This window comes from Choloepus didactylus, chromosome 18, assembly GCF_015220235.1.
Source record: "Choloepus didactylus isolate mChoDid1 chromosome 18, mChoDid1.pri, whole genome shotgun sequence".
NCBI lineage: Eukaryota > Metazoa > Chordata > Mammalia > Pilosa > Megalonychidae > Choloepus > Choloepus didactylus.
In genome coordinates, this window is record NC_051324.1 from 18,584,747 (window position 1) to 18,609,722 (window position 24,976).

General features: G+C 39.6%; 1 pseudogene; it reads right to left on the reverse strand.

Annotated features, from left to right (window-relative positions):
- Positions 1 to 23,535: 23,535 nt before the first annotated feature.
- On the reverse strand, positions 23,536 to 24,446 carry LOC119514298 (annotated as a pseudogene).
- Between the last annotated feature and the right edge of the window lie 530 nt (positions 24,447 to 24,976).

Here is a 24,976-nt window from a genome sequence, read left to right on the forward strand (position 1 = left end):
GCTAATTAATGAATACTGCAAAGTGACAGACTTCCAGATCAACATGCAAATATCTGTAGTATTCTTATAAACAAGTAATATGCAACAAGAGGAAGAATTTTAAAAAAATTCCTTTAAATAGCAACCAAAAGAATCAAGTATTTAGGAATAAACTTAAGGAAGTCCACAAAAGACCTATTTAAAGAAAACTACAAGAAATTGCTAAAAGATATTGAACAGGACAAAAAAAGAGAACATACTATGTCCATGGTTTGGAAGACTAAATATAATTAAGATGTCAACTCTACCTAAGCTGATTTATAGATTCAATACAATACCAATTAAAATCCCAACAACTTACTTTGCAGAAATAGAAAAACTAATGACCAAATTTATTTGGAAGGGAAAGTTGCCCCAAATTGCCAAAAATATCTTGAGAAAGAGGAACAAAGAGGGAGGTCCCACATTACCTGACTTTGAAGCATATTACAAAGCGACAGTGCCCCAAACAGCATGGTACTGGCATAAGGACAGAGATATTGAACATTGGAATCAAATTGGATGTTGAGAAATAGACTCTTGCATCTATGGACAATTGTTCTTTGAGAAGGCAATCAAGCCAAAGCAACTGGGACAGAGAAGCCTCTTCAATAAATGGTGTTTGGAGAACTGGATATCCATTTCCAGAAGAATTAAAGAAGACTCCTACCTCACACCTTATAAAAAAATTAACTCTAACTGGATCAAAGAACTAAACATAAGCACTAAGACCATAAGACTCTTAGAAGAAAACAGAGGGCAATATCTTAAGATCTTGTGATAGGAGGTGGTTTCCCAGACCTTACACCCAAAGCATGAGCAACCAAAGAACAAATAGACAGATGGGATTGCCTCAAAATTAAACAACTTTGTACATCCAAGGACTTTGTTAGAAAAGTGAAAAGGCAGCCTACACAATGGGAGACAATATTTGGAAACCGCATATCACATAAGGGTTTAATATCTTGAATATATAAAGTGATCCTACAATTCAACAACAGAAAGGCAAACAACCCAATTTAAAAATGGGCAAAAAATATGGACCAACACTTTTCTGAAGAGGAAATACAAATGGCTCAAATGCATGTAAAAAACTGCTCAACTTCACTGCATATTAGGGAAATGCAAATCAACACCACAATGAGATACCATCTCACACCTACCAGAATGACCATTATCTAAAAAGCAGAAAATTACAAGTCCTGGAGAGGACTGGAGAAAGAGGCACACTTATTCATTGTTGGTGGGAATGTAGAATGGTGCAGCCACTCAGGATGACAGTGTGGAGTTTCCTCAGGAAGCTAAGAAGAGATTTGTCATATGACCCAGCGATTCCATTGCTAGACATATATTGTTCATTGTGGCATTATTCATGATTACCAAGAGAAGTAAGTAGCCCAAGTGTTCATAAAAGGATGAGTGGACAAACAAACTGTGGTATATACACTTGATGGAATATTGTAAGGCAGAACAAAGACATGGAACATAGAATAACATAGATGAAACTTGAGGACAATATTTTGAGTGACGTTAGCCAGAAATAAAAGGACAAATACTGTATGGTCTCCCTAATATGAACTAACATAATGAGCAAACTTTGAGAGATACAAGCTGATAACACAGGCTCCCAGGAGATAGAGGGTAGAGATCAGGCATTTGATCCTGAAGGACTACAGAATGTTCAGCAGGATTGATTGTATAGATCCAGAAATAGATGAATAATATTGTGTGAAAGTAGCACAATATTGTAAGTACATGGAACACAGATGTCTGTGAATAAAGCTGAAAGAGGTGGGATAGGGGAATTTATGACACCAGACATAAAGACAGATGATAAAAACTGGGACTGTATAACTTGGCAAAAACTGGAGTGGCAATGACTGTTGCTAAATGTACAAATTTAGAAATATTTTTACATGAGGGAGAACAATGAATGTCAACCATGCTGCATGTTGAAATAGGGATGGTGTTTTAGAAAAAACATTATCAAAGCAAACTGGAGTCTATGGTAAGCAGTGGCATTGTAACATGCTTCCATTAAATGTAACAATTTACTAAATATACTAAAGTTAAATGTGCATGAGAGGGGGATATAAGGGAGGGATGTGGGAATATTGGTAGTGGTGTTGTTTTGTATTGTATTGTATGACATTTTATTTTTATTTTTATTATCTTTTCTATTAGTTGCCAAAAACTTTTTCACAGTAATCAATATGTTCAAGTGCTGACTGTGGTGATAAATGTACAACCATATGATGATACCATGAACAATTGAGTGTACACTGTAGATAATTGTATGGTACATGAATATATCTCTATAAAATTGTAAGAAAAAATAAAAATATGGGTAAAAGTGCTGGAGAAAACCTGGAGAGACTGACATGCCCATCTACTGTTGAGGAGGAGGCAGAATGGTTTAGCCTTTCTGATGTCAGTGTGGTGGTTCCACAAGAAGATAAGTATGTGGGGGCCATAATGTCCTGCAACCTCATTTTGGGATATGTACTTGGAAGAACTGAGAGGAGAGACATGAATGGACATTTGCACACTGGTGTTAATGGAGGCAGTACTCATGATTTACAATGGGTGGAGGTGGCCTAAAGGTACACCAACTGAGGAACAAAATCTTAACTGTGGTGTGTGCATACAATGGAATATTGAGAAACAATGAGAAGAATTGGAGCTGTGAGACACACCATGAGATGAATGGATCCTATAGACAGCGTTTTGAGTGAAGGAAGCCAAAAACCAAGGCAAAAACTATAATGCCTCACCAATAGGGACTAGCTACAATGTTTAAACTCAGAATTGAATATTAGAGCACAGCCTAACAGAAATGCTTCTAATTGTGCCTGAGTCTCCCCGAGTGCCCCTTTGTTGCTCAGATATGGCCCTCTGTCTCTAGCTAAGCCACATCAGTGGTTGATCTTGCAGTCCTACCCCCTATAAGGGACCTGACTCTCAGAGGTGTAAATTTCCCTGGCAACATGGGATATGACTCTCAGGCATGAATCTGGCCACAGCATTGTGGAATTTAGAACATCTTCTTGACCAGAAGGGGGATGTAAAATGAAATGTAATAAAGCTTCAGTGGCTGAGAGATTTCAAATGGGTTGAGAGGTCACTCTGGTGGATATTCTCATGCACTGTATAGATTAACAGTTTTTAGGTCTTAATGTATTGGAATAGCTAGAAGTAAATACCTCAAATTATCAAACTCCAACACAGTAGCCTTGACTCTTGAAGACTATTGTATAACAGTATAGCTTAAAAGGTGTGATGGTTAGGTTCAAGTGTCAACTTCACCAGGTGATGGTACCCAGCTGTCTGGTCAAGCAAGCACTGACCTAACCATTGCTGCAAGCACATTTGTGGCTGGTTAATAAACCAACAGTCTGGTTTATTAAATCATCAGTCAATTGGCTGCAGCTGTGACTAATGACATCAATGAAGGGTGTATATTCCACAATGAGAGAATGCAGTTAGCTGAATGTAATCCAATCAGTTGAACACTTTTAAGCAAGACAGATAGAGGACCTTCACTTCTTCTTCAGCTGACCAGTGAAGCATTTCTTGAGGAGTTCTCAAAGTTGCCAGTTCATTTCCTGAAGCATTCATTGAACACGTTCATTGAAGTTGCCAGTTCATTTCCTGAGGGGTTCATCAAACATCTTCATTGGAGTTGCCATTTTGCTGCCTGCCCTATGGAATTTGGACTCATGTATACCCACAGTTACATGAGACATTTTTATAAATCTTATATTCATAGATATCTCTCATCAATTCTGTTTCCCTAGAGAACCCTAACAAATACAACTTGGTACCAGGAGTGGTTCTTGAGAAACAGAATCTTAAAATGGCTTTTACAATCTGTTTTCTACTCTGATTAGATTCAAAGGCACTAATGACTCCATTTCCAATAATCAAGAGGACACTGACAGTCCATGGCATGAGTTGGCAAAGGAAATACACAAAATAGCACTTTTGATTCTCCTAATCATACTCTCATATGTAGCAAGGCTGTGGGTTACAGCATTTTTGACACCTTCAGAGAGTTTTGCAGAATTAAGAGATGTAATGATTTTGGCTGGCTGCTCTTAGATATATTGGATAAAGTTATAAGGGAAAGGGATGAGCTAAAGTCTTCAAATTTAAAATTTAAATGTCATATGAGAGATGTAAAAGTTTCTATGTGTGCCTTGAAAAAAAATCTTATTTCCTGTGGCCACAGACTTGAGATTTCTGAAAACCACAAGCAGACTCCCATTGTGCAAGTAGCAGATTTACAACATAAACTAAAATATCAACCTCTCAGGGTGTCTGCTCTTAAAGTAAAGGCATTGATTGGAAAAGAATGGGATCCTGAAACTTAGGATGGAGACATATGGATTGATAATAATGGCAGTGAGACATTGGAACCCTGGATTCTGCTGAGCCATTGTTAGATTTACCTGTAGAGGGCTGTCCTAAGGAAACAGCACCCTCATCTCCAGTCTGCCTTAAGGAGACTGCTATCCAACCTCCACCTAAAGAGATTAACCCTTCAGTGTCTGCTAAACCTGTAATCACTTCCCCTGAGGAAGCAGCCCTCATTCCTCTGTCTGGAGAGATTAATCCTGTTTTAAGAGATGAAAATGCAACAGAATATCCTGAGATAAATGGCTTGAGGGATAATTCTATTCATGAACCACCCCCTCCACCAGTCTTTGCTTCAAGACATATAACTAAAGTACCAAGAGGCCCCAAAGGGTGAGGTACAACATATGGCCCATGAGGAAGAATGCTATACTCCAAAAGAACTGTATGAATTTTCCAACTTATACAGACAGAAACCAGGGGAATATGTGTGGGAATGGATATTAAGGGTATGGGATAATGGTGGAAGGAATATAAGGTTAGATTAGGCTGAATTTACTGACATGGGCCCACTAAGCAGAAATTCTGCATTCAATGTTGTAGCTTGAGGAGTTAGAAAGGGTGTTAACAGTTTGTTTGGGTGGCTGGCTGAAACATGGATCAAAAGGTGGCTGGCATTGCCAGAGGTTGGAATACAAGAACTGCCCTGGTATAATATAGAGGGGATTCAGAGGCTTAGTGAGATTGGAATATTTGCATGGCTTTATCCTGGAAGACCTGCTCACACGAACCTGGAATGTCCAGAGGACACACCTTTTACCAGGACTGTGAGGAATAAATTTGTGAGACTAGCTCCATCATCCCTGAAGAGCTCTGTAGTCTCCCTTCTCTGTAGGTCAGATATTACTGTAGGAACTGCTGTCACTGACTTGGAATCCTTAAACACAATGGGGATAATTGGATCCTAATTCAGCAGAAGCCAAGTGGCTGCAGTTAATCACCACAGACAAAGTGGGCATGGCTACCACAATGGAAAACAGGCTCAAAGCAGCAGTCAAAATAAGCTGACTCACAGAGACTTATGGTCTTAGCTAGTAGATCATGGAGTGCCAAGTAGTAAAATAGATGGGCAATTGACTAAATTCTTGTTTGAACTGTATAAGCAGAATCCTAGGTCAAGTGAACAAAAGCCTCACTTGAATTACAAAAACATAGAGTCACAGCTCCTTAATCAACTCCCAGACTTGAGGCAGTTTACAGATCCAGAGCCCCTTGAATGAGGGGAAGGCCAGGTACCCTTGGGGAAAGACCCTGGTTCACTGCCAAAAATTTATACTGTTAATCTTCCTCCCAGCCTTCCCCTGGATAACTGTGCACTGGAGAAATGTAAATGATCAGATATTTTGTGGATTATTAGACACTGATTCAGATTTGACATTAATCCCAGGAGACCCAAAGCATCATTCTGGTCCACCAGTCAGGGCTGGGGCTTATAGAGGTCAGGTGATTGATGGAACCATAGCTCAGGTCTGTCTCACAGTGGGTCTAGTGTTTTCCTGGACCCATTCTGTGGTTATTTCCCCAGAACCAGAATGCAAAATTGGAATAGACATACTCAGCAACTGGCAGAATCCTCACATTGGTTCCCTGACTCATGGAGTGAGGGCTATTATGGTGGGAAAGGCCAAGTGGAAGCCACTAGAACTGCCCCTGCTTAGCAAAATAGTAAACCAGGAGCAGTACCAGATTCCTGGAGGTATTGCAGAGATTAATGCCACTCTTAAGGACTTGAAGGATGCAGGGGTGGTGATTTCCATCATATCTCCTTTCAACTCTTCTATTTGGCCTGTGCAGAAAACAGAGGGGTCTTGGAGGATGACAGTGGATTATCATAAGCTTAACCAGGTGGTGATTCCAATTGCAGCTGCTATTCCAGATGTGATATCATTGCTTGAGCAAATCAACACATCCCCTGGTAACTGGTATGCAGCTATTGATCTGGCAAATGCTTTTTTCTCAATAGCTGTTAGTAAGGACCACCTAGAAACAGTTTTCATTCAGCTGGCAAGGCCAGCAGTTTACATTCACTGTGCTACCTCACGGTTATATCAACTCTCCAGCCCTATGTCATACTGTTGTCCACAGGGATCTTGATCATTTCTCCTTCCCACAAGACATCACACTTGTCCATTATATTGATGATATCATGTTGATTGGACCTAGTGAGCAAGAAGTAACAACTACTCTAGATTTGTTGGTAAGGTATTTGTGTGGCAGAGGATTGGAGATAAATCCAACAAAAATACAGGGGCCTTCCACCTCAGTAAAATTTCTAGGTGTCCAGTGGTTTGGGGCCTGTTGAGATATCACTTCTAAGGTGAAGGATAAGCTGTTGTATCTGGCCCCTCCTATGACCAAAAAAGAGGCACAATGCTTAGTTGGCCTCTTTGGATTCTGGAGACAACATATTCCTCATTTGGGTGTGTACTCTGGCCCATTTACCAAGTAACCAGAAAAGCCTCTAGTTTTGATTGGGGACTGGAACAAGATAAGGCTCTGTGACAGGCCCATGCTGCTGTGCAAACTGCTCTGCCACTCGGACTATGTGATCCAGCTGACCTAATGCTGCTGTAACTGTCAGTGGCAAATAGAGATGCTGTTTGGAGTCTTTGGCAGGCTCCTATAGGAGAATCACAATACAGGCCCTTAGGATTTTAGAATAAACCTTTACCATCCTTTCCAGATAACCACTCTCCATTTGATAAACAGCTGTTGGCCTGCTACTGGGCCTTAGTAGAGACAGAACATTTAACCATGTACCACCAAGTTACCATGAGACCTGAGTTACCTATCATGAGCTGGGTGTTGTCTGACCTGCCAAGCCATAAAGTTGGGTGTGCACAACAGCACGCCATCATAAAATGGAAATGCTATATACAAGATACAACTCAAGCAGGTCCTGAAGGCACAAGTAAGTTACAGGAGGAAGTGGCCCAAATGCCCATGGCCCCCAATCCTTCCACCTTACCTTCTCTTTCCCAGCCCATAGCCATGGCATCTTGGGGAGTTTCTTACAATCAGTTGACTGAGGAAGAGTAAACTTGGGCCTGGTTTACAGATGGTTCTGCATGATATGGAGGCACCACCTGAAAGTGGACAGCTGCAGCATGGCAGCCACTTTCTGGGATGTCCCTGAAGGACAGTCATGAGGGGAAATCCTCCCAGTGGGCAGAACTTTGAGCAGTGCACCTGGTTGTTCACTTTGCTTGGAAGGAAAACTGACCAGAGGTGCATTTGTATACTGATTCATGGACTGTTGCTAATGGTTTGACTGGATGGTCAGGGACTTGGAAGGAACATGATGGGAAGATTGGTGACAAAGATGTCTGGGGAAGGGGTATTTAGATAGACCTTTCTGAGTGGGCAAAAAACATGAAGATATTTGTGTCCTATGTGAATGCTCACCAGAGGGTGACTTCAGCAGAAGAAGACTTTAATAACCAAATGGATGAAATGACCCTTTTGGTGGATGCCAATCAGCCTCTTTCCTCAGCAACTTCTGTCATTGCCCAATGGGCTCATGAACAAAGTGGTCATGGTGGTAGGGATGGAGGTTATGCATGGGCTCAGCAACATGGACTTCCACTCACCAAGGCTGACCTGGCCACAGCCACTGCTGAGTGCCCAATCTGCCAGCAGCAGAGACCAACACTCAGTTCCCAGTATGCCACCATTCCCCAAGGTGATCAGCCTGCTACCTGGTGGCAGGTTAATTACATTGGACCACTTCCATCATGGAAGGGGCAGTGATTTTTTCTTACTGGAATAGACACATACTCCAGATATGGGTTTTCCCTCCCTGCATGAAATGTTTCTGCCAAAACTACCCACTGTGGACTTACAAAATGCCTTATCTACCATCATGATATTCCACAGAGCATTGCTTCTGACCAAGGAACCCACTTCATAGCAAATGAAGTGAGGGAATGGACACATGCTCATGGAATTCTCTGGTCTTACCATGTTCCCCATCATCCAGAGGCAGCTGTGTTGATACAATGGTGAAATGGCCTGTTTAAGACTCAATTACACTGCCACCTAGGTGGCAGTACTTGCAGGTCTGGGGCAGTGTTCTCCAGGAGGCTGTGTAGGCTCTGAATCAGCATCCACTCTATGGTGCTGTTTCTCCCATAGCCAGGATTCATAGGTTCAGGAATCAAGGGGTGGACACAGGAGTGTTGCCACTCACTACCACTCCTAGTGATCCACTAGGTAAATTTTTGCTTCCTGTCCCTGCAAGCTTAAGCTCTGCTGGTCTACAAGTCTTTGTTCCAAAAGGAGGAGTGCTTCCACCAGGAAATGCAACAATAATCCCATTGCACTGGAAGTTAAGACTGCCACTGGCCACTTTGGGCTTCTTATGCCTCTGAGTCAACAGGCAAGGAAGGGGATTACTGTATTGGCTGGGGTGATTGATCCTGACCATCAAGGGGAAATAGCACTGCAACTACAATGGAACAAGAGTTTTCCTGGAATATAGGAGATCCCCTAGGGTGTCTCTTAGTACTACCATGCCCTGTGATTAAAGTCAATGGAAAACTGAAACAACCCAATCCAGGAAGGACTACCAATGGCCAAGAAACTTCAGGAATAAAGGTTTGAGTCACCCCACCAGGCAAAGAAACACGGCCAGCTGAAGTGCTTGCTGAGGGCAAAGGGAACATGGACTGGGTAGTGGAAGAAGGTAGTGATTAATATGAACTATGGCCATGTGACCAGTTACAGAAATGAGGACTATGATGGCATGAATATTTCCTCCTTGTTTTGCTATGATTATGTTTGTATTTGTCTGTAAAGCAAATGTCTTTGCTTTCTTCTCTGCCTTATCCCCTTATCATCTGGCTGAAGCTGTATTGTTCATTTTGCTGTATTTAAGCTCAAGGAAATCGATTTTAAGAGTTAATGTCACCCAAGGACTTGCACCCTATTCTTGAGAGTTTCAGTGCTTTTCCAGTGGCATGCTGTACAACAGACTATTGTTAGGCAAAATATATGTCTTTTATTATTCTCTACTTAGAGATAAAGTATGGTTTAGGTGATGTGTATAACTGCCAAGTTGACAAGGGGTAGACTGTGATGGTTAGGTTCATGTGTCAATTTGGCCAGGTGATGGCACCCAGCTGTCTGGTCAAGCAAGCACTGGCCTATTCATTGCTGTGAGGACATCTGTGGCTGGTTAATAAACCAACAGGCTGGTTTATTAAGTCATCAGTCAACTGGCTGCAGCTGTGACTGATGATGTCAACAAAGGGCATGTCTTCCACAATGATTTAATCCATTAGCTGGATTTAATTGAAGCAATCAGTTGAAGAGTTTTAAGTAAGACAGATAGAGGATCTTCACTTCTTTGGCTGACCAACAAAGCATTTCCTGAGGATTTCATTGAAGTTGCCAGTTTGTTTCCTGAGGAGTTCATCAAACATGTTCTTCGAAGTTGCCAGTTCATTTCCTGAGGAGTTCATTGGGCACATTCATTGAAGTTGCCAGTTCATTTCCTGAGGAGTTCATTGAACATCTTCATTGGAGCTGCCAGTTTGCTGCCTGCCCTACAGAATTTGGGCTCCTGCATACCCACAGTTACCTAACACACTTTTATAAATCTTATATTCATAGATATCTCTCATTGATTCTGTTTCCCTAGAGAACCCTAAGTAATAAACTAGGGGCTACACTGGGATAGTGAAAACCATGTGGATCACACTCTCTTTATCCAGTGTATGCATGATTGAGTAGAGGAATGGGGACAAAATTGAAGGAAAAATAGGGTGGTATTGGGTGGATGATTTAGGTGTTCTTTTTAATTTTATTCCTTATCCTTATTCTGTTTCTTTCTGGTATAAGAAGAGTGGGCAAACATAGATTGGGGTGATGAAGGCATAACTATTTGATGGTACTGTGAACAGTTGATTGTACATCATAGAAGATTGTATGGTATGTGAATATATCTCAGTAAAACTGAATCAAATTATGTAAAAGTAAATCAACAATTGGGGGAGGAATGGAATGGAATATTTCTGATGTTCTATTTATTTTAATTTTTATTTTACCTTTTGGAATAATGAAAATGTTCAAAGATTGATTGGAGTGATGAATGCACAACTATATGATGATACTGTGAAAAACTGATTGTACACTTTGAGGGATTGTATGTTATGTGAATATATCTCAATAAAATTGCATTTAAAAAAAGAACACCTAAATTTTCCATCCCCTCCAGCCCACCTTATTCTTCATCTAATTTTATCCCCATTTTTTCACTCATCTGTCCATACACTGGATAAAGGGAGTACAAGCCACAAGATTTTCACAACCACAGAGTCCCACTATGCAAGCTGCATACTAATACAGTCTTCAAGAATCAATGTCACTGGCTTGCATTTTGCAGCTTTGGGTGTTTCCTTCTAGCCATTTCAAAATATTAAGGCTAAAAACTGATATCTAAACAATGCATAATAATAGTCTCCAGAGTGGCCTCTCAACTCCATTTGAAATATCCCAGCCAAAGAATCTTAACTTTTTCCATCTCCTTCTCCTTTTGTTCTAGAAGATCCTTCCAAACCCACAGTTCTGGGTCCAAGTTCATCTCCAGGAGTCATTTCCTACATTGCCAGGGGAATTTATACCCCTGGGTGTCATGTCCCACCTAGTGGGAGGGCAGTGAGTTCACCTGCCAAATGGGCTTAGAGACAGAGAGGACCACATCTGAGAAACAAGGAGGCTCTCTGTGGTGAACTACTAGGCACAATTATAGGTGGGCTTAGCCTCTCCCTTTTTGCAACTAGCCTCACAAGGGAAAACCCCTAGATTGGGGGTTCAGTCCACTAAACTGGCAGTCCCTAATGTTTGCAGAGAAATCAGCAATCATCCACTGGGGAAGTCCAACATTTCTGCATTTCTCCCCAGTTCCTCAGGGGGCTCACAAATACACTTTTACTCTCTGCCCATATCACTCTGGGATGTGTCAGGATATCACCCCAGCCTGTGCAAACTCACCAAATCCCACTTCCCATTCATAGATCCATGCTCCCATGATGATCAAACAAACTGATCTTACAAATCAAATTATCTGGTGTGCTACAGAAAACATAGATCCTGCCCCAAACAAACATCTCCTCCTTTGTTCTCACAAAAAAGTTTCAGTTTTAAAACCCAGTCAATATCTTCCTTTACCTGTAGGTCTAAGTTGACTTAGTCATAAACAGATCTGCTTCATTCATATCTCTAATTGAAGTCTGAATTCTTTTTCCGTTTTTCAACCATTGCCACATGAGGTAATACTGACATAGTGCCAAGCTTTAGCTCTGAGTCTCTGGTGACACAATGATATCCAAATTTGCAGAGAGTGACCAGGATATACACAAGGAGCTCAGCATCTTAAGATTTAGAGATAACCATTACAATTCATGAATAAATGTCATGGCTGTAAAATGTAGGAACCATTACAATAAGTGTTCCCCTGATAAGCTGTGCCCTAAAATTCAGTTTACACATTATAGTTAGTCCATATAATATGACATTATAATGTTTGTACTCTCATTTCTGGCATGCTTCACTCAAAATGCTGTACTCCAGATCCATTCACCTAGCTGCATTTCTCACAGCTTCATTCTTTCTTGTACCCCCTCAATATTCTATTGTATACATGCACCATGGTTCACTCTTCTGTTCATCAGCCAATATACTCTTAGGCCACCTCCATCTATTGCAAATCATGGAGTGTTGCCATAAACAACTTTGTGCAAATGTCCATTTGTGCCCCTGCTCACAGTTCTTCCAAGTATATACCCATAACATGGTTGCTGGACCTTGTGACACCCACATACCTAGCTTCTTGTGGAAAACCCCACAGCCTTCCAGGTAGGCTACACCATTCTACTTCCCCATCAACAGGGAATGCATACAGCTCTCTCTCTTCAAGTTCTCTCCAGTACTTGTGTCACTCTGTTTATTTTTTCCCTTCAATTTCATAGGGATATATTCACAAATCATACAATCATCCACAGTGTACAATCATTTATAGTATCATCATATGGCTGTGCATTCATTACCACAAATAGTACTTACACATATTCATTACTCCAAAAAAGAATTGAAACAAAGGAATAATAAAAAGGATAAAAGAAAATGTAAAAATAAAATATAGCAATAAGGTCAGTCAACACCACCACTACCAGGATCCCTTACCACCATCATCCCAGATATTCAGCTCTGGTATATTACCTTTGTTGCATTTAATGGGAGCATATTACAATGTTACTGTTAATTCCAGACTTTCATACTTTTGAGTTCCTTCCTATGTTTGCCCAATGTCTTCTTTATATCCTTCATCTCCTTTGCCTCCACTCACTGATTTAATTTTTTAATTGATTTAGATATTTGATTATTAATTAGTTGTTTCAATTCTTGTATCTCAACTGAAGTGTTAGTTTATTCCTTTGGCTGGTCCATATTTCCATGTTTCCTAATATGGCTTGTTATCTTAAGCTGTCTAGGCATCTGGTTTTCTTGATTAACTTATTCTGGAGCTTATTTTCTCTGTTTTACCTAGGGTTTCATTGTTGGTTGGTGTGTTCTCTATCTGTTCTTTGGCTTTCAGTTCAACTTATTCTAGACCTCTACTGAAACTTCTGTTTAGTTGATCAGAGTTTTTCACCTCTTGTTTTTCTGGTTCTTGCTCTACCTCTATGAAACCTTTTTGTGGGAGTGTCTCCTCAGATATGATCAACCTCAATCAAATTACCCAATCCAGACAGGCCCTGATCTCAGGAGGAGGGTAGGCAGTTTCCCTGAGAATAAGAATCTGCAGGTTTTCAGAACCTCCTGTGAAGCCTCTAGAGTCTGTGCTTTCCCTTTCCTGTTCATCAAGTGGCATTTGTCAACACACAGCTCTCCACCAAAGTAAAGAGGTATCACAGGTGCCTTTAATTCTCTGCAGACCTTGTCCCTGTCAAGCTGGTTTCTGTTTTCCAGACCCTGGACACTGAGTTCTCTGAAGGAGGTCCCCCACTTGAGCTGGGCTCTGCCCCCCCCCTTTTCTTGGGGAAGTCATGCTGTTTAGGAAATTGTCTCCTAAATTTCCTCATTGTTTTGTCTCTCAGAGGTATCTTACCTCCACTCTTGCCTGGGTCCAGCAGCTGAGTGCAAATATTTGAGGCTTTTTATAATGGGCCACTTAGAATAGTTATTTAAAAAGAAAAAAAAGAAAAAGAAAGGCCTTTCCCCAATCCCCAAGTTTGCCAGTCCCTGTATAGACTATTTAAAGATAAGTCCTTTAGGATATTATCTCTTTTACCTGAATAGTTACTCTGAGACAACTTTAATTCTGTCCTTGTAAGAGGGCCAGGTTGAAACAGGAGCTCTGATGGGCTATTGAAATGCAATAAGATAAAGAGCCAGAGACAAGAGAAGTGGCAAAAGAAAAACTGGCTTTGCAAAGCAGGGCCCCAGATTCCTGGATTTGTACATGGGAGTTGGTACCCCTTTCTATGTGACCCTTTTTGTTGGAGACCAGCCCTTTTCCAGTATTCTGAACAGCTCCAACTCAGAAGTGTCTCTCTTTTTTTTTCTTTGCTAACCCTTCCTCTTCTCCACTGGGTTGATTGCTTCCAGATTCTCTTGTGCCTGGTCTCAGCTTATCTGTGTTTGGAGATTCTATCTAGGAATACAAGTTTGTTAGACAATTCTGCATTTGGGGCTGGATTGAGCCCTGCTGCCTATCCCAGAACAGATTGTTTCTTTTTCCCTCAGGGGAACCTGCTGCAATACAGTCTGCCATGCCTGGTGCAAGGAACGGGTGCAAGCCCCATGGCTTAGGAAACTTACAGGTTTCACTGCAATCTCAGCCATTCCAGCCATTCCATACTGTTGTATGGTGTGTGACTGATCACAGACTTCCCTAAAATGGCTGCTCCACCCAGTTCCTGGCAATTTACCAGCTGCCCTAGAGGAGTAAATAAAACCCACACCACACCACTCCACCATCTGGCCCTACCCTATCCCAGTTTCCTATTTTGAGAGGATAGCAAGAAAGATTGATAATTATTGATGGTGGTCATGGAGGGTGAATATAGCCTGCCATCAGCCTGAGAAAAGCCACAAGATTCAGCAGTAAATGATTTATGTAACTTTCACAAGGGAGTGGGGGCAGTCCAAAGTAGTGGTTGCATCAGGCAACTTAGTTAGGGATCAGGTAAGTACACTGAGGTGAAGCAGAGTGAGGTGTGTCTTGAAGAGTGCTAAAACACTCACTAGGACTCCTGGGAGTTTACCCAGGGGGTTGACATATCAAAGTGGGTCAATATACTTTTGTAGAATAACTGAATTGGGAAGACTGTGGTAATTTGTTACAGTGGCTGGGAAACTAATACAGTGATGCAACTGGGTTGCTTGCCTAATATATAGATCAAGTAACATTTTAATTGGTAGCTCATCTATTTCATTCCTAGGGACACCCAGGTAATCCAGCCACTGCCAAAGAATTCTGTGGACTAAAAATTCTGGTTATTGCTTTATCCCTGCTCTCCATTAGGGTACATATATCTTCCTCGACTTTTGCAAATAAACATGGTCACTTGGCTTCTGTTACTCCAGAACTCTATCCTCTCCAGCAAAATTAGGGAGTCCATTTCAATGGTGGCATCTCACACGGTCACCCACCCAACCTATAGAGGATAGCCACCATGGAGTTTTTAAGGATACTGATGATTCTCTCTGATGGAATTCTCAATGCTTTAATGAAAGGATTTTCCTCAGGGTCTTCTCAGGGGATATAAGGGCAGGTTGAGTGTTCACATTGTGCATGGAAACTCACTCCAATATTACTTTCTCCCTAAGCCTTTATATTCCTTCTTCTATAACAAGCTAAAGAAATTATGGCTTTGCAATTTCATTAATTGGAGGCTATTTCTTAGTTGAAGTTTCAGTCAGCCAACAAAGTAAACTGTTAGTGCACCTTCCAGCTATATGAGCTAACATATTAAATTCAAATCTCTAGTAAATGTAACCATATTAATGAATTGAGCTCAATGTAGTATATTCCATTCTCCTGGGTCTAACACCCTTATAATCCATTTTCATGTGTATTCTCCAGGTTCTTGCCTATGTAAATTAGCAAAATATTAAATTTTGGTAAATAATCTAATTCTTTTCAGGCCAGATATTGTACTTGCCCATTATGGCATGCTGAGCTCTGACTATAGTTATGGCTAGTTGGGGTCAGTCTTGAGATGAGTAGTTGTGCCCTGCAAGGCAACAGCTCTAGATAAAGTTTATTTTAAGGGTCTTCATGCAAGGAAAGTCTAGGCTTCTCAGACACTGGAGGGAAGATTCTTTCACTGAAAAGCTATGCTAAGAGTGACTAGGAGTTCAAGATTTTAATTTTAATTACACCCAACTAGTTGTCCAATGCCAAATTTCAGTGTAGCAAATATTACCAATCCATATCCTAACTGGAAAGTTTATGAATCCAACATGATAGATCTGGAAAGTTTATGAATCCAACTTATTCTGTAATTCTGCAACCTGCACAATTTAATTTTGGATTTGGTTTTTGGCATGGTCTGCCCTGTGGCAACAAAATATAAGAGATTCTCTTGGGGCTCCCACGGAATCCCTCAGATTCTCTAACTGTGATTTGAGTGATAGTTTCAAATCCTCAATTTTAAATGTTCTTTCTGAAGTGTCTCACAGCATTCAGAAGTTGTCATTTTATGCCATGGTCCTTGTAGTCATCATTACTGACATAATAGTCCAACACAGCAGACATTTAGACTCCCAAGATCCTTACCTCAGATAATATTTCATAACAGTCAGTTACAGGTAATTATTTGATTGAATGTGATGCAATGGATCACTAGTAATGAGTAATGAGGTAGACGTTTATGGCACTAGCTTGATGGGAGTTCGAGAATGCATAGAGCAAGAAGAGAAGTTTTTGTGGCATTACTCACTCTCATAAGTGGATGTTGCAGCATCATCCTCCAATTATCTGCAATATTTTGACAGTTACAAGTTTTCTGAAAATTGCTTCAGCAAGAAGAGCCTGACAAATGTTACCCAAATATACAAACAGCACTGACTTGGGCAGCTGTGCTGCCATCTTCTCAGGAACAAAGAGAGGCAGAGATTGAGACCCTAGTGATACTTTAATGAGAGGAATAACATAATTTAAGAATAAAAATTTCAATTATAGAGAATAACAGATTATCTCAAGAGAAATAGAGGTTCACATTAGCTTCAACAATTCACCTACAAAACACTGAAAGTTACAAAACAATGGAGAATTATCATAGTTTTAAGAGATAAATTTCTCAACTCAAATTGTCTTTCACAGGTAGATTTTTCATACTGTAAATACGTATACAAAGTTAAATGAAAACCTGAAAATATTTCTTAACAATAACATTTATTATAACAATTATAATAATTGTGAATAATGTATATTTGAAATCTCAGAATGAGTTAAGGTGATTATGAGGACTGGGAATGAATGTTTTTTTTGTTTTTATGGTTTTTATCACCTATGAATATTCCCAGAAAGTGTATATTTTTGGTGTTTATTACCTTTTAAAGAGAATATCAACAAGACTATTTGGGATTTACATTTTTTAAACCTAAATTTATGTTTCTAAGTTTCAACCAACTTGTTGCACATCTTGAGGTCATCCTGATAAAGGGATTTCTCTGCTGCTCAGAGTGATTGGCCTCAGTTACCAAGGGAAATGCATGTACTGCACAGGGGTCTGGATCTCCAGGGATTCTATGGGGTGATCTTAGTATTTCCATGTTCAATAGCAAAGGTTAATAGATGCTTCCACATCCAAAATTTAAAAAACTTACCAGCAAGGACTCCAGCTCCTCAGGAATGAACGTTTGGTTCACCTCAGTGGTTCTAGTGTCACCACCTTTGTTTCTTTATTCCCAGTCTTAGGGGAACCTAGTTCTCCCCGCAGTTGTAACCTCTGGGTTACCTCAGCACCTCAGCATCTCTTTCTTTCTCTTTCAGTCTTTAAGTAACTATGTGTCCAATTCTCTGCATTAAATCTTCTTTGTGTGAAAATACCTGGTGGAATTTCTGTTTCCTGAATGGACTCTTAACTGACATACAATCTGTTTAGTCTTTTTAATATATAGCTTATCCTGGGACATTGCCTCAAGAAGAATATTAAATTAAATTAAAGAATTAAAAATTACTTCAATAGTGTGCATTAGGCAGGATCAAAGGAAGATAGCTAAGGCAAATAATGATTGACATAAAGGAGGAATGATTTTTATTTTCAGTTAAGGCTATAAACATACTCATAAATTCTTTTTATTATAGGAAGTATACTAGGTGAGAACAACTCTCCTTTCTAAATTTAAGGTACTGAGATGAACAGTGTGAGACTGATTCAGATGTTAAGTGATATTGAGTTTTCTGAAGAAGCTATATTTCCCCAGCTCTTTTTTTATACTAACATCTTTGGTAATTTTTTCTCTGCAGGAAATATATTATTTGGCCCTCTTGAGTTCACCCATGCAGCATAGTTAATCTTTGTTCATTATTTAGGCATAAATTGCAGGAACCATTTATTTATTTAACCCAAATTTATTGAGTAACTATTATATGCGAGCACTGTTCTAAGTGTACGTCAGTGAACAAAACAGATCCAAACCTCATGTTCTCTTGAGGAAAGCCAGGCAACAAATAGATTAATGTGCCATTTTCTTTGACCAACTTAAACATCCTTACATGAAATGCCTTTTCCCTCCATGTCTTGGTGATCCACTCATATAGAATTATATTCATTTGTAATAATCCTTTTTGCTTAAAAAGGAGATAATTGCAATTGTTCTCATTGTTGGTATTCAAGATCTCAGAAAGCATTAATAGGTGAATACAGTCATTGCTCAACATCTATGAATGGATTCTTGGCCAGGTCAAATATCTTTTGAAACTAGTGATTTTCTGTATTTACTGTCAATTAGAATTAGTAAATAACTTTTTTAATTCTTTCTATTTTTATATGTGTCTGCAATTTTCCATAGGTTAAAAAAAACCTCCCCCCTGGTATCTAAGATCTCCTAAAAAGGACCCCTAAGCCCAATTCCACAGCCCTACTCAGTTAGGAAATACTCTCCCATATCACAACCCATCCCTTCAAGGCTCCTGCTAACTGTACCAACATCCTCATTTCTCCCCAGTGTGCTCCTTCCTCTTTTCTTATGATGCCCATATTTCCCTTAAATGGGCATATTATTCATGTATCTCATCTCCATTTTTAAACTATAAGGTCACTGTCAACAGGTACTGGGTCTGATTGATCTTTGTTCAACTGAGATGCAAATGCTAGTTCTCCTACCTGCTGACCTGTGTGACCTTGGGCAGGGAATTTAACCTCCCCAAGTCTCAGTCAACTCACCTATAAGATGGGCATAGAGAGTGTCCACCCTGTACCATTGTTCGGGGCACTTACATTTGCACCCTAATTTGCTGTCATTTTGTTGTTGTTCTGGTGGTTGTTTTATATTTTTTAATTTTATTAGAAAACTGTGGGTTTACAGAACAATCCTGCATAAAATACAGGATTGCATACCCTACTCCACCACCAAAACCTAGCATCAGTGTGCAACACTTGCTACAATTGTAGACAGCAATTTTTATAATTGTACTATCTTTAACAGTAGTTAAATTTGTAACAATTGACAAAAGATTATTAAAGAATTATTAACTATCATCCATAGTTTAGATTACTTTTATTTTATTTTATTTAGTTTTTAAATGTATTTTTATTGAGATTGTTCACATGCCATACAACTATCCAAATATCAAAAGTATACGATCAATTGCCCATGGTACCATCATACAGCTGTGCATCCATCACCACAATTAATTTTTTTCAATTTTTAGAACACTTTCATTACTCTAGAAAAGAAATAAAGACAAAAAAGGAATCTCAAATCCTCCCATACCCCTAACCATCCACCCTCCATTATTGATTCATAGTTTTGGTATAATATATTTGTTATTCTTGATGAAAGAATGTTAAAATATTACTAACTGTAATAGGTAGTTTGCAATAGGTATATATATTTTTCCTATATGCCTTTCTTTTATTAACTTCTAGTTATAGTGTCATACATTTGTTCTAGCTCATGAGAGAGATTTCTAATATTTGTATAATTAACCATGGACATTGTCCACCGCAAGTTTCACTATTTCATACATACTCATCTTTTAATCTCCGACTTTCCTTCTGGTGACATACATGACCACCTTCACACAACTTTTGGCACTGTTAGTTATTCTCACAACATGCTACCATTACCCCTGTCCCTTTCCAAATGTTTAAGTTCATCCTAGTTGAGTATTCTGCTCATAATGAGCAACCACTCCCCATTCATTAGCCTCATTCTATATCCTGCTAACTTACATTTCATGTCTATGAGTTTACGTATTATAATTAGTTCATATCAGTGAGACCCTGCAATATTTACCTTTATGTGTCTGTCTTATTTCACTCCATATAGTGCCCTCAAGTTTTCTTCACCAATCCATTTCTTTTAAGACTGTTCTGTTCACACACTATACATTCCATCTTAAGTAAACAATCATTGGTTCCCTGTATAGTCACATATTTATGTATACAGCACCATCGCCACTATCTATATAAGGACACCTCCATTTCTTCCACAAAGGAAGAGGAAGAGTCAAAGAAGACAGAGAGATAAAAAGAAAAGAAAAGAGAAAGAGAAAGAGAAAAAAAACATGACAGCTAGAAAGCAACAAAAGGAAAGATAACATTAACCTAAAGTAGAATAAAGAGAGAAAATCACCAATGCCACGAGTCCCATACATTTCTCCTCATCCTCTCCCCCACAATATGCCCTTAGTTTTGGTATATTACCTTTGCTATATTAAAGGAAGCATAATACAATGTTTCCATTAATTATAGCCTCTAGTTTGCATTGATTGTATTTTCCCCCCAATCCCAACCTATTTTTAATACCTTGCAATGTTGACATTCATTTGATCTGCATCATGTAAAAACATATTTGTACCTTTTATTACAATCATTGAGCACCCTAGGTTTCCCTGATTACACATTCCAAGTCTTTATCCTTCATCTTTTGTTCTGGTGGCCCACATGGTGCCAACCTTCCACTTTCAACAATACTCATAGTCATGTTTGTTCAGTTTACTTACATTGCTATGCTACTATCTCCCAAAACTGTGTCCCAAACCTCGCACTCCTGTCTATTCCTTTATGTCTGCAGTACTTTCTTTAGTGTTTCCTATACAGCAGGTATCTTGTTCACAAACTCTGTTATTGTCTGTCTGAGAATATTTTGAACTCACCCCCATATTCGAAGGACAATTTTGCCAGATACAGGATTCTTGGTTGGTGCCTTTTCTCTTTTGGTATCTTAAATATATCACACCACTTCCTTCTTGCCTCCATGGTTTCTATTGAGAAATCCTCACATAGTCTATCAAGCTTCCTTTGTATGTGTTTGATTGCTTTTCTCTTGCTGCTTTCAGGATTCTCTCTTTATCTTTGACATTTGATAAACTGATTATTAAGTGTCTTGCTGTAGGCCTATTCAGATCAATTCTGTTTGGAGTACGCTGTGCTTCTTGGATCTGTAATTTTGTCTTTCATAAGGGATGGGAAATTTTCACTGATTATTTCCTTTATTATTCCTTCTGCCCCTTTTTCCTTCTGGGACACCAGTGACACATACATTCATGCTTTTCATTTTGTCCTTAAGGTCCCAGAGATATTGCTCATATTTTCCCCTTCTTTTCTCTGTTTGTTCTTTTGTGTGTAGGCATTCAGGTGCCTTGTTCTCCAGTTCCTGAGTGTTTTCTTCTGCCTCTTGAGATCTGCTGTTGTATGCTTCCATTGTGCCTTTCATCTCTTGTGTTGTGCCTTTCATTTCCACAGGTTCTTCCAGTTGTTTTTACAAACTTTCAATTTCTGCCTTATGTACACCCAGTGTTTTCTTTATAACCTTTATCTCTTTTGCTATATCTTCCCTAAACTTTTGAATAGACTTAGTATTCACTGTTTAAATTCCTGTATCTCAGTTGAAGTGTAAGTTTATTCCTTTGACTGGGTCATAACTTCATTTTTCTTAGTGTAGGTTGTAGTTTTCTTTTTTCTAGGAGTGGTTTCTTTGGTTACCACATTCAGGTTTTCCCAGGCCAAAACAGGCTCTGGTCCCAGAAGGACAAACTATTCAGTAGTAGGAAAATTAGTACACTCTGTGACACCTCAGGTCACTGTGCTTTTTTGTCCAGCAGGTGTTGACTGTCAGGCTGTAACTCCAGACTGGTTAAGGAGGTGTGGCCTGTGGCTGTTTTCCCCCAGGCTCTGGGGTCTGATTCTGAATGGAAGGTGGGTAGTAGAGCTGGGCCCCACCTCTTTCCTCTTAGGGAAGATAGACCCCCTAGGGAGAGGTCATTAGCTTTTAATACTCTCTCTCTCTGCCTGTGCTATCTCTACCCTTGCTGGGTCAGAGCACTGGGTACTGAAAATGGCTGAGGCTTTCTCCACTGAGCTGAAACAGGGGTAGAACCATCTTCAGGGCCTGTCCATGACCACCCTCTGGTTCTCCAAGGTCAGTCTTCACCCAAAGACTCTGCCTGCTTATTGGGGATTTATAGCTTTTATGGAGAAGTCCACATTTGTTAATTCAAATGCCAGTTGGAGCTCAGCTGAGCTGTATTCAATTGCCCAGAGAGAGCTGCTTTTTAGCACCATGAGGCTTTGCTCCTCAGGCCATTGCGGAAGGGGGCTCCTGGCTTGGATCCACAATTTTTAGTTACAGATTTTATGCTGCAATCTCAGGCACTCCTCCCAATGCAGGTTGGTGTATGATGAGTGTATGGTGGCATTTATCCCCCCGCAGTTATTCTGGATTATTTACTAGTTGTTCCTGGTTGTTTATTAGTTGTTACAGGGGGCCTAACTAGCTTCCACTCCTCTCTATGCCACCATCTTAGATCTCTTGCTAGTAAATAATTTTTAATCTTATCTAAGAAAGCCTCAATTTATTTCTTCCAATATTATTTGATTTAAAAAGATGAGATTAATGAACAATCACAAACACATTGATAATTTTCACATGACCAAAATGAGAGCATAGGTAGTGGAGTTCCTTTAGGGTGTGTTTATTGATCTGCTGGATAAACTGTCTGTTGTTGGGGAATATTATCTACATAATCAGGACTGATCACTAGAATCAAAGCCTCAGTTCCTCTTGATTGTGTTGTAGAAACATGGTTATGTAGCATTCAATAATTCTTTATTTCTCATTTTGAACCAAAAATTCTTTTAATTCATCTTTATTTCATGATATAATTGAAACAGATAGTGTCATAACACTATTATTTTAAAATGCAATGCCTATTGATGAGTAAGATTACTCTAGTAAGATACTCTAGTAAGATTTTATAGAGTATCTTATGAGTTTTAGAGAGAGTCCAGTTTAATTAACTATAGAGTAAGATCAAAAATATCACCTGACATCTGTTCAAGATTTCAATGGGTGGGTAAATAATGTCCAGTGTAATTAAGTCTGATCCCATCAGATTATATTTTGGGTTCTGATATTATCATCAGTTCATCCCAATCTCCAATAATAATTACTGGATGCATTTCAAGAGGTACAGAGATACATTAAAACATCTCCTGTCCTTACAAGAATAGAAGGGGTGATAAAATTTTATAGTCCAGTGCAATGGACATTTGGATAGTGATTTATTCTCAATCCCTTGACAGAGCAGAGTTGATATTATTATTCCTAATATGTAGATGTGAAAGACAACAGTGAGACTTTTAAAGTTCCCTTCTGATAGTCAGTAGCACAGCTGGGACTTGAACCCATCATTCTTGTGCTGCCACTCCACCAAAGGAGCAACAATGTATAGAAAGTGGTCATTTTGGTAAGACTGCAGACTTTTTGTAGCTCCACAGTCACCGGATTCTGAGAACTAGGATTTTTTTGGCTGGAAAGATCAAAAATGGCTTATTGGAGTGGATGACATTGTGGCTAGAGTCTTCAAGTGTATCCTAACTGGGGACTGCATTGTGTAATGCATATATGACCTCACATTCCTTATGAGGACCTTCTATTACTGAAGAGCTTCCCCAAGGCAGCCTTCATGTCCCAGTTTCTCAGACTATAGGTGAAAGGATTTAACATTGGGGTCACTACCACATACATCACAGTTATCACTGCATCCTTTGGGCTGTAAATGGTCAGAGATCACTGCCACAAAATACAAAGAAACAACTGTGAGGTGGGAGTCACAGGTGGAGAAGGCTTTGAGCAGCCCCTTGGTGGATGGAATGTGTAAGACAGTGGAGAAAAGCTGAACATAGGAGATGATGTTTCATATTAATGGCATGGAGAAAACCCCAACCCCTAGGTATATCATCTTCACATTAACATGGATGTCAGAGCATGACAACTTGAGCAAAGTGCTAATATCACAGTAGAAATTGGCCATTTCCTGGTTGCCACAGAAGGACAGGCCAGCTGTGAGTATAGCATGGGGTAGGACATTGGCATTTGCAATCACTTAAGACCCAATGACAAACAGGAAACAAGACCTTGGTTCATAACTGTTGTGTAATGAAGTGGGCAGCTGATGGCCATGGCCAAATCATATGCCATCACAGCTAAGATGTAGCTGTCAGTGTTAGCCCAGGAAATCATGAAATACATCTGTGTGAAGCATCCCCCAAAGGAGATGGCTCTGCTGTTCAAGACATGGTTGTGATCCTCTTAGGGATGGTTACAGATGAGAAGAGGATGTCAACAAAGGAGAGATTGGCAAGGAGAAAGTACATAGGGTTGTGGAGATGAACATCAGCATGAATGGCCAAGATGATCAGCAGATTTCCCATCAGTGTGATGGGGTAAATGAAGAGGAATAGGATGAAGAAGAAATCTTCCTGTGCCTGCTGGCTGCTAAATCCCAGGAGGATGAAATACAGTGTAGAGGACTGGTTTTCCTTCTTCATGATTCCATAGCATGAAAGTTGAGGGAAATTCAGAATTATTAATGAATTTATTGCATATAATGAGATTAGTTACCCATCACTTTTAACTCCAGTAATCAGCTTTCTCTCTTTCCTGGTTTACTAAATCCCAATGGAGATAATATATGAGGGAAAAACTCTGCTGGTCACTGGGACTAACTCCAGTCTCTTCTGGACATTCATGTATTGGAAATAGTCTGTTCATCAGAGGTGCCCATTATTTGGGTAAAACAACTATGTTTTAATCATTTAATATATAATTAAATTTTCCCATTCCATCACTTTTTTTACTCTTTTAGAAAAATCATAAAAATGTGACAAATACAGTTTACTCATCCATTTAATAGGACTATAAAACATAGTCTCAGCTGTCATGTACCTTACAACTTAATGCAGAAGCCTGACACATGCTAATCTTATTATACATGAAAGAGAAGTACATCATTGGGATTCTTTGACCAAAGACTCCTGTGCAAAGGATGTTGTCAATATAGGGACTAGTCCTGACAATT